The sequence below is a fragment of the Notamacropus eugenii genome, chromosome 2, assembly GCF_028372415.1.
Source record: "Notamacropus eugenii isolate mMacEug1 chromosome 2, mMacEug1.pri_v2, whole genome shotgun sequence".
Taxonomy (NCBI): Eukaryota; Metazoa; Chordata; class Mammalia; order Diprotodontia; family Macropodidae; genus Notamacropus; species Notamacropus eugenii.
The window spans coordinates 304,633,221-304,644,832 of record NC_092873.1 but is presented as its reverse complement, the minus strand read 5'-3'; positions in this window follow the sequence as shown (position 1 = coordinate 304,644,832).

Sequence of the window (11,612 nt, the reverse complement as noted above, 5' to 3'; positions counted from 1 at the left end):
ATCAAATATAAACTACTGGATCAGCTTGTCTAGGAGGCCCTGTGCTTATACCCTCCCCTTTTCCTCCTCCCTCCATGATCCTCTCTGGAGCTCAGTCATTTAAGCCTTGCCACAAGCATGAAGAGAGGAAGGAAAAACCGTCCTGTTGTAGCCATCTGTACACACATATCATCCATGCTCAGCAGCCAATTAGAAGCACTGCCAATGGTCATAGAATACTTGCATATTCTCTGATGGGAAGAACAGGCCCTTCATTAATCTTTTCCAGTAGCCAGCAGATCATCAGCCACAGGCATATCAGACTAGGCTTATTCAAGGGACTAAGCTCTCTACTGGATAGTCCCTCATTAGACTAGTTCATCCAAATGGCTCAGGCCCTTCTCCAGTTGAGATTCTAATTTCCTTGCCAACTTTGCATGTCGCAAGAAGACTACTTCCTCCTAAGTAGACTAAATTCAAAGCAGCAGCTATGCTCCTGGATAGTGTGAGGAATCTCAATTCCCCCAGACTCTTCACTGCAGTAAAAATAAAAGCAGCACCACCAGCTTCAAAAGTTTGAAATCTCTGCTCCCCCAAGTCCAGTCTTTTGGCTGAGTATTTCCTAGATGGGCCAGCATAGTGTTAAGGGAAGCTTTCTCTAGGAAATAGCTTTCTAAGTTTTATAAAAGGAAGGAGAAAACCATCTCCCTTCTACCCTGTCCCTATAGTAACTGTTCTTAACTCCTAGCTGCCAGACCACCTTATCCTGCTGCCCTGGGGAATGCAGTTAGGTACAATGCCAGGCATATTTCCAAAGGCCTTCAGTGTGTGTCTCCAGCATTCTGGCCAATCAAGCTGTTAGGAATACAAGCAGCACTGTCCCAGACTCCTGAGAATCAGAGAATTCCCAAAGGTAGAGAAAGAGAAAAAAGTAAAGGGCTGCATCATGCTTTTAAAAGTTCTTACCTCAGTTCCTGTCATGACCCTGCCCTTTCACCCTCTATTAATTCCTAGCTCTGCCTACATCACCTTAGGCAAATCATTTACCTCTCTGTATCTCCATTTCCTCATATGCAAAATGAGGCTGTTGGAGGAGATGACATCTGAGGTTCCTTCCAATTCTAAATGCATGATTTATGGTCAGTAACTCAAATTAGCTTGTCTTTCCACTCACCTTTTCTGTTTCCTTGGTAGCTAACAGAAAATGAAGAGGGGAAAGGTGGAATACTAGGCACATGCTGCTTGAGAAGGATTGCCTCAATCATACATTCAGAAATCTGGAAAGACCTTTATGAAATAATGCAGGGAAAAAGGAGGAAAAGAACATGGTACACACCATGGTCCTATAACAGGAAAAATAAATGACAAGGAACAGGTAATTAAGAATCCTGTTAGAGATGGAATGATTAAAAACTTGATATTTTTACATCAAAATTAATTTAAATCAGTTACTAACCATGTTTAATTACTTACTTTAGTAAGTCTATTTAAAAACCACAGGTCAATGTTTCTGAGATGAAAACCAGCAGGATAATATGATTCATAGCTCTTAAGGAGATCTGGAGCTTAACAATGAATAGTTGTCTATCTTCCCTGTTCCAAAACAAGGGATGTTTTTTAAATGATTTTGGCTAAATAACTATAACCACATAATTTCAACATAGTAATGATAAGAAAAACAAGAAAAAAGTAAGAGAAATCTTATCTGTAAAGTCATTTACAAAAATACAGTTTTTCTTTGTATTTTTAATATCTCACTTTTTGACTTTGCAAATTATTATAAACACAAATCATAAAATCCATGTCAAAATCTTAATTAAGAGTCATTACATGATCACAATGGAGGGAAGGTTTTAGAAAAATGTGCCAATGACTTTAATTTTATGTGATTATGATTTTGGTTTTCTTTTCTTTCAGATTTATTATTTATTTTTAGCATTCTTTAAAAAAATTTTGAGTTCCAAATTCTTTCTCTCCTTCTAATACCTGCCCATTGAGAAGGCAAGGAATATGATATCAATTATACATGTGAAATCATGTCAAACATATTTTTATAATAGCCATGTCACAAAAATAAAGTAAAAAAATATAATTCAATTTACACTCAGAGTTCATCAGTTCTCTCTGGAGGTGGATAGGATTTTTCATCATGAGTCCTTCAGAATTGTGTTGGATAATTGCATTTATCAGAGTTAGCTTCCACAGTTGATAATCATTACAAGACTGCTGTTACTATATACAACGATCTCATTCTGTTCACTTCACTCTACATCAGTTCATATAGGTATTCCTGGGTTTTTCTGAAACCATCCCACTCATCATTTCTTATAACACAATATTAATCCATCACAATCATTTACCACAATTTGTTCAGCCATTCCCCAGTTGATGGGCAGTTCATCCATTTCTTTGCCATCACAGAAAGAGCTGTTATAAATATTTTTACAAACATAGATCCTTTTCCTTTTTCTTTGATCTCTTTGGGATACAGACTGAGTAGTGGTATTGCTGGGTCAAAGGTTCTTTGGGCCTAGTTCCAAATTGTTCTCCAGAATGGCTGGACCTGTTCACAACTTGACTAACAATGCATTAGTGTCCCAATTTTTTCACATTTTCTCCAGCATTTGTTATTTTCCTTTTCTGTCAGTCAATTTGATGGATGTAAGGTGGTACCTCAGAATTGTTTTATTTTACATTTCTCTAATCAATTATGATTTAGAACATTTTTTCATTTGACTATCCATAACTTTGCTTTCTTCTGAAAACTGCCTGTTCCTATCCTGAGGTCATTTATCATTTGGGGAATGGTTCTTATTTTTATAAGTTTGACTCATTTACCAATATACTTTAAAAATGACCCCTTTCTCATATAACTTTGCTGTAAAAATTTTTGATACTTCATTGTCTATGGCACTTTTTTGAAAAATGCACTTATTCTGATTACCTCTTTTAATTAGATATCTTTTTGCTCTTGCTTTGTCTGAGATCATGATTGCTACCCTATCTTTTATGTCAGCTGAAGCATAATAGATCTGCTTCAGCCCCATATTTTAACTGTGTGTGTCTTCTGTTTCAAGCATGTATCTTGTAAACAATATATTGTTGGATTCTGATTTCTAATTCATTCTGTTAATCTGCTACTATTTTATGGGTGAGTTTATCCCATTCACATTCATAGTTATGATTACCAACTGTGTATTTTCCTCCATCCTATTTTCTTGTTTATCCTTCTTTTTTTTAAATGTCCCTCTCCCAAAAAAAGTCTGTTTTGCTTCTGACCACCGCATTCCTTAATACACCCTACCCTTTATTACTCCCCCCCATTCTTTCTATTTTCCTCTTCCCCTCCTATTTCCAGGTTGGATAAGATAGATTTCGATATCCAACTGAGTATGGGTATAGAATATTCTTCCCTCTTTAAATGAATTCCAGTAAGAGCAAGGTTCATCCTTGTGCACCACCATTTCCATTTCCCCCTCTACTTGTAAAAGCTCTTCCTTGCATGCCTCTTTTATGAGATATAATTTTCCCCTCTCTTCCCTCATCCTTCTCTTTCTCACCTTTTTTTAAGATCATCCCAACACAAACAACTCATACTTGTGTCCCCTGTCTATATATATTCCTTCTAACTGCCCTTTGATAATGATAAAATCCTTTGGAGTTACATGTATCATCTTGCTATATAAGAATTTAAATAGTTTAACCTTGTTGAGAACCTTATTGTTTCTCTTTCATGTTTCTATTTTTACTCTTCTTTTGATTGTGTCTGAATGTCAAATTTTCTATTCAGCTCTTGTCTTTTCATTAGGAATGCTTGAAAGTCCTCTATTTCATTAAATATTCATTTCTCCCCCCTGAAGAATTATACTCAGTTTTGCTAGCTAGCTTATTTTCTGTTGTAATCCTATCTCCTTTGCTTCATAAATATCACATGCCAATTCTTTCACTCCTTTCAGGAAGAAGCTGCTAAATGTTGTGTGATCCTGACTGTGGGTCCATGATCTTTGAATTGTTTTTTTCTGGCTGCTTGCGATATTTTCTCTTTGACCTGAGAGCTCTGAAATTTAGCTGTATTATTACTGGGAGTTTTCATTTTGTGATCTCATTCAGAAGATATTGATAGATTCTTTTAATTTTTATTTTACCCTCTGGATCTAAGATATTGGAGCAGTTTTCCTTTATAATTTCTTGAACTATATCTACTAGGCTCTTTTTTTTTTATCATGACTTTCAGGTAGTCCAAACATTCTTAAATTATTTCTCCCTGATCTATTTTCCTGGACATTTGTTTTTTTGATGAGATATTTCATGTTTTCTTCTACTTTTTTCATTCTTTTGACTTTGTTTTATTGTTCTTGATGTTTCACGTTATCATTAGCTTCCACTTGTCCAGTTCTAATTTTTAAGGAATTTTTTCTTCAGTGAATTTTTGCACCTCTTTTACCATTAAGCCAATTTTGTTTTCTAAGGTGTTATTTTCTTCAGTATTCTTTTGTGCCTCTTTTACTGTCTGACCAATTCTGTTTTTTTAATGCCTTTTTTTACCAATGATTTTGGATTTCCAAACACTGATCAATAGAGATAAGTTATATAAATTTCAAGGGATCTGTATGTGGCATTTGAATAGAGGCCAACAAAAAGGTACACAAAAATTCATTGATCTGGATTCTTTGGTGGAAAGGTCCATTTAATCTATAAGAATCTATTATTATTATTTTTACTTTATGAGTTACTTTATACTCTATAAGTTAAATATAATACAGGATATTCCAAAGTTTTAAATTATTAAAGTTTCTCTTAAGCTTTATACTTAACTTTCAATAACTTAAAACTACATTAGCACAGTGCTTTTAGAACATCCTATATTGGTACAGCTATGAGTTAGTGTGCTAAATAAATAATACAAGTTGATATTTTAGAAATTGAATATGCAATGATGAGGATTAGAATAAAATAATGAACATAGTGAAGTTCAATTAATTAGGGATAGTTTCTTAGACTAGAAAAATTACATATAGTTTGATGAAGATTATGGGTAGGGTTTCTTATGCAAAAGCAAAGGACTGATGAACAAAGGCACAGACAGAGTTAGCAAGTCATTTCTTTCTCAGTCTGTTTTCTTATTTGTATGTAATGAGGGTGGTCAGGGGAAGCCTTGCCCCCATCTACCATGGTGCTAAATGCCTTGGCTACTTCCAGTTATATATGTGCACTGGCTGGGACACAGGTGAATTCCTTCCCTGCCTTGATAACTAGACAGAGTTGGAGAGTCAACTGGCAGGTGAACAGAAGCCTGAAAATCTGCAATTTGATGGGATAAAAAAAAATAAGGTGCTACTATAGATTCAGTTGAGCATCTAAGCAGCACAGTGGATAAGAGATCTGGGCCTGAAGTCAGGAAGACTCATCTTCCTGAGTTCAAATTCAGCCTCAAACACTAATTATCTGGGTGATCCTGAGCAAGTCCCTTAATCCTGCTTGCCTCAGTTTCCTCATCTATAAAATGAGCTAGAGAAGGAAATGGCAAACCATTACAGTATCTCTGCTAAGAAGACCCTAAACGGGGTCACAAAGAGTTGAACATGACTGATAATGACTGAACAACAGCAATAAATAGGTTCAATTATATGACAAAAGTTGTATTTGTCATGTAAAATAGTGTAGCTAGTGGACAGAACATTAGAGTTAAAGCTGGGGAAACTTAGTTCCAATTTTAACTCTCTTGCTAACTGTATAACCCTAGAAAAATCACAACTTCTTTGCATCTCAATTTCTTCAGTGAATGAAGGGGTTGGACTAAATGATCTTTTAAGATGCCTTTGAGTTCTCAATCTCAGGGCAGCCCAGTCCTTATGAGCTTGCTCACAGTGCTTGGCTGATGAAATCCTCAGGTCCACTTAGGAGCATAAGCCTACATTCTGTGAATGATCTTCATGCACTAATCATGGGGTAAGCCTTTGTGATTGGCTATGGAGATGGAAAAAGAATATATTTAAAAGGCCCTAGGTTAGCCAGAATGAGTCTGTTGATATGGGCTCCTCCTTGCTGGTTTAGAGAAGGTGGATGGCTCCTGGGGAGGTGGTGCAGGAAAGTGGTGGGGACAGGGCTTGGAATCTCTATTATGCAGAGCTTGCATGAAGTAGAGGGTTCATGGACTTGTTCTTGTTTCAATCTTCTGCATCTGTTCTTTGCTCCTTCTAAGGAGACTACAGATGGCTACTCTCTCGAAAACTTCAAAAGATCTGGAGAGTAAGCCACCACAAGTCTCAGTCAGTCAATAAACATTTTTTTAAAGTGCCTACTATATACCAGGCACTGTGATAAGTGCTGAGGATAAAAAAAAAAAGAGGCCAAAAAACCAAACCAAAACAAAATCTCTGCTCTCAAGCTCACAATCTAATGGGGATGATGACATATAAAAAATTATGTACAAACAACATATAAAAAATTATATGCAAACAAGCTATATAAAAGAAAAGTTGGGAATAATAGAGGAAAGGCAGTGGAATTAAATGAGATGAGGAAAGCCTTCTTGTAGATGGTGGGGTTTGAGCTGGGATTTGAAAGAAGCCAGGGAAGCCAGGAGGTGAGGTTAAGATATGGCATTCCAAGTATAGCAGCAGACAGAAAAAATTCTTGGAGTTGGGAGATTGAAGGTCTTGAGGAAGAAGCAATGAAGGAGGCTGGTATCCGTGGATTGCAGAGAATACGTGGGAGGGAGAGACACGAAGAGTAGGATGGAGCCAGATTGTGAAGGGTTTTAAAAGCCAAACATAGGACTTTCTATTTAATCCTGGAGGTAACAAGGCACCGCTGGAGTCTACTGAGTACTGGTCAGACCGGTGCTTTAAGAAGATCAATCTGACAGCTGAATGAAAGGCAAAAGGGTGTGGGGAGAAACCTGAGGCAGGGAAACGGGAGAGGTGATGAGAGAGTCTGCACCAAGATGTCTGGCAGTATCAGATGGGAGAAGGGCACACATACTAGCAATGTTACTGAAGAAAGAATTGAGAGGACGTGGCAACTGATTATTTTTTGTGAAGGGATGAGAGTGAGGAGTAGGTTGTGAGAGTCTGGGTGACTGTGAAGATAGTAGTATCTGCTGCAATAATAGAAAAATTAGGAAGAGGGAAAGCTTTGGGGGGAGGGGGGAAGATAATGAGTTCTGGGAGCTTGAGTCTATCATGCTTCTGTGACCTAGCTCAGCAGTAATAGTCATTAACTCCTCAGTCCATCAGTCATGTCTCATTTGGAAGTGAACTCAGAAATTGTGTTAATTGAGCCTGCTCTTTCTCCAGAGACCAAGGTGATGTAGGGGAGAGTGTGCCCATAGGTGTTGGGGGAAATTTGCTCCTTCTGTTCTTACTATATTTTCATAGTAAATATATTATCATGAAAGCTAATTGATGTTAATTGGTTAAATAAAACTGGGGCACTGTCACTGACAGTTTACAGTGAGGGAAATTCACTAGACTAGGAGCTCAAGTAGAAAACATTAGAAAAGAGATATCCCTAAGCCTTCAGGTATACCCCCTTGTCCCTGAGAGGGGAAATCTAGGTGCCCATGCTATGGGAGAATGATTCCAACATCATTACTACACTAAAATGGATTAGATAAGAAAGTTCAGATTTGAGTTGATGAAAACTTGGGCAGGGAAAGTGGCTGTGAAAATGGAAAGGAAGGAACACATCTAAGGAACTGCAGAGTAAAAACTAAGGAGTTTTTGTGATAGGAGGATGGTGTAAAAAAAAAGAGAGAGAGAATTTAAATATTATTCTAAGATTGGGATATCATGGACATGAAGGATGATGATGGAGAAATTAGGGAGGATTTTGCTAGTTTGGTGAGGATAAATGAGATGAGTTCCATTTTCAAAAAGCTCTATATCAGTAGAACATTCCAACAGATAGTCTATCATACTGTGATCCTCAGATATTTTTGTATTCTCTTACTAGTGAAATATTAGAGCTGAAAGGAATCTTTGGGATCATTTAGTCCACTCTCCTAATGTTACAGATGAATAAACTAAGGGCCCCAAAGGAGGAATAACTTCAAGATCAAATAGCTAATTGGTGACTGAGTGAGAATCTGAACCCAAGGCTCTTAACTTTGATTTCAAAATCATTTACAGCATATTACATCATCTACATATCAATAGATCAATAAATCTTGATTTTTACTATGAATTTCAACTTCTTTCTCCACACCAAAACTTTTACCAAAACCCTTTCCAAAGGCCAAACTGATTTTGGTCATATTTTCATTGTTATTACTGATCCACAAATCATATATGCAGATCCTGAACAAGCAAGAACTGGCTTTGCCATTTTACAGTTTTCACCAAACATTTTTTCAGATTTTAATAACTTAAAATTTTCTCAAGTTTCTTAAAATTTCTTAAAATTTCAAGGACACCTGCTTGTGGATCCTATAGTTTTTATCAATTTTGTGTTTTGTCTAATTTTTATGAAGAGATGGTTCCCTAGCCTAGGAGACAATGTAAATGGTGGTGACCTTGATAGAAAGAGTGAAGTCAGAAGGAGAAGCAGGTTCGATTCGACAACAAGCAATTGTTATATACCTACCACATGCAAGACATTGGGTTTAAATTGAGCATGTTAAAAAAAAAATGTGAAACAATACCTGTCCCTCCAGGAGTTTATATGAGGGGTGGGCTGAGGAAGGGGAGAAAGATATACATAGACAATAAATACAAGGTACTATAAGGTAGAAGAGAGAAGTAATTGAAAGGGTCTAGAAATGCTTTATGGAGGAGGAGGCAAAAAAAGCTTGGTTTTAGACACGTTGAGTATTTGGTACTAGTAGAGGCATCCAGAGAAAGATATAAAAAAAACAACAAAACTGATATATAAAAACAAAATATTAAGAATGTTATGGCCAATAACAAAAATAAAAGTGGGAAGGAAGGGTGCCTATCATACCAGATCTCAAACTATACTACAAAGTAATAATCACTAAAACAATTTGGTATTACTTAAAAAAACCTAGATCTTGATTAGTGGAATGTGTTAGGTATATAACATAAATAAGGAAACAAACATAGAGGTATGGTGTTCAGTAAACCCAATGACCAATTGCTACAATGAAGACTCATTATTTGACACGAACTGCTGGGACAACTGGAAGGCAATCTTGCAGAACTTATGTAGACCAATATCTCACATTGTATACTAAGAAAAATTGCAAATGGGTACATAATATAGACAGAAAATGTGACATCACAAGCAAGTTAAAGGAACAGGGAAGAAATCACTTTTCAGATGTTTGGATGAGGAAAGTTCATGACCAAACCAGAGATGGAGAGGATCAAAGAAGACAGCAAGAAACAAGACTACTTAAAAAATCCAACATCACCAAAGCAAATTGAACAAGCTATAAATGAACTCCCAAAGGAAAAAACTCCAGGACTTCATGGATTTACAAGTGAATTCTATCAAACATTCAAAGATAATTATTATTATTATTATTTAAACAGTTTACAATAATAGAAAAAGAAGAAATCTTTCCAGTCTCTTTCTATGGAACAAATATGGCCTTGATAGTTAAACCAGGGAGAGACAAAGCCTAGAAAGAAAAAACCAAACTATAGACCAATATCCTTAATGAACATGGACACAAAAATTTTTAATAAAATTGTTAGCAAAAATCTACAACATGGCTACAGTGAATGGCTACATCACACAATATAGATGTTGGATTTACATTAAGAATGCAAGGTTGATTCAGTATACGAAAGACCATGAACACAGTAAATCATATTAACAATATAAATAATAAAATAAGGTTGGTTATATCAGTAGGTACTAAAAATATTTTTGACAAAATCCAACAACTATTTTTGTTAAAAAACACTCAAAAGCACAAGAAGTGCTTTCCTCAATAGAGTAAGTGATACCTATTTAAAACCAAGTGCAAACATTATAGGTAAACAAACAACAGTCATGATCATAGAAATTAAAACGAATAATTTTGATTGCATAAAATTCAAAACTTTTGCATAACCAAAAGCAATGCAAGTAAAATTAAAAGAGAAACAGCTAGTTGGGGGAAATCTTTTTAGTAAGTTTCTTTGGTAAAGGTTTCATATCTAAGAAATATTAAGAAATTGATTCAAATTAATAAGATTAAGAGCTATTCTCTAGTAGATTCATGGTCAAAGGATATGAACACGCAGCTTTTAAAAGAAGAAACTATCAACAACTATGAATAAATACTTCAAATCACTAATAAAGAAATAAAAGTTAAAACAACTCAGAGAGTCTACCCCACATCTATCAAATTGGCAAAGATAACAAAAGAGGAAAATAAATGTTGCAAGTGTTGTGGGAAAACAAGGCATACCAATGCCACTTAGTGGCGTGAATTGGTCCAGCAATTTTACAAAGCAATTTTTAACTGTGCTCCAAAAGTGACTAAACTGTACATATCCCTTGACCCAGCCATACTACTAAGCTTCTACCCCAAAGATATCAGAGAAAGAAGAAAAAGACTCATATGTACAAACATATTTATAGCAACTCTATTTTGTAGTAGCCAAAAACTGGAAACTAAAGAAGTGCCTACCTATTTTCAGCCATTGGGGAATGGCTGAAAAAATTGTGGTACAAGAATGTAATAAGCATTTTTGAGCCACAATAAATAGTGAATCATAAACTGGGAAGAACTTTATGAATTTGTGTAGAATGACGTGAATAATCAAAACAATTCATACAAAACAACATTAGAAAGGGAAACAACCTTGAAAGGTTTTAAAACTCTGATTAATACAGTGATAAATTACAAGTCCACAGGACTAAAGGTAAAACACCTAGCTACCTACCTACTTAAAATAAGAAAGACACATATCTGTAGGCATGGCCAACATGGAAATTTATTTGATGAACTATGCGTAATTTTACTTTTCGAAACTGCAATTGGGGGGAGCTGTGGGAGAAGTGATAAATGTTTGTCAACAATCCAAAAAAAGAATATGTTAAGTGCCTACTGTTTGCCAAGCTCTGTGCTGAGTACTGGTAATACAAAGAAATGCAAAAAAGAAAAAAATGTTCTTGTTTTCAAGGAGGTAATAGTCTGATTGGGAGACAACATAAAGACAAGCTATATAATCAATAAATTGGAGATGATCAACAGAGGGGAAGCACTAGGATTAAGGGGTATCAAAAAGGTTTCTTGTAGAAGGTGGGTTTTTAACTGGGACCTGAATGAAGTCAGAGAAGCCAAGAAATGGAGATGAGAAGCGACAGGACTCCAGGCATAAGGGACACACACAGAGTTGGGAGATAGAGGGTCCTAAGTGAGGAACAAGCAAAGGGCCTGTCTCACCGGATTGCAGAATATGTGGGAGGGAGAGAGTAAAGTTAAAGGAGACTGGAAAAATAGAAAGGGGCCAGGTAGCGAAAGGCTTTAAAAATCAAACACAAGATTTTGTATTTAATCTTGGAGATAATAGGGAGCCACTAAAGGCTACTAAATGGAGATGGGCTGTGGGGAAGGAGGTGACATGATCAGTCCTGAGCTTTAAGAAGATTAATTTGACCCTATACCAAGATAAAGTCAAAATGGGTACACAATTTAGATATAAGCAAACTGGGAGAGCAAGGAATAGTTTACC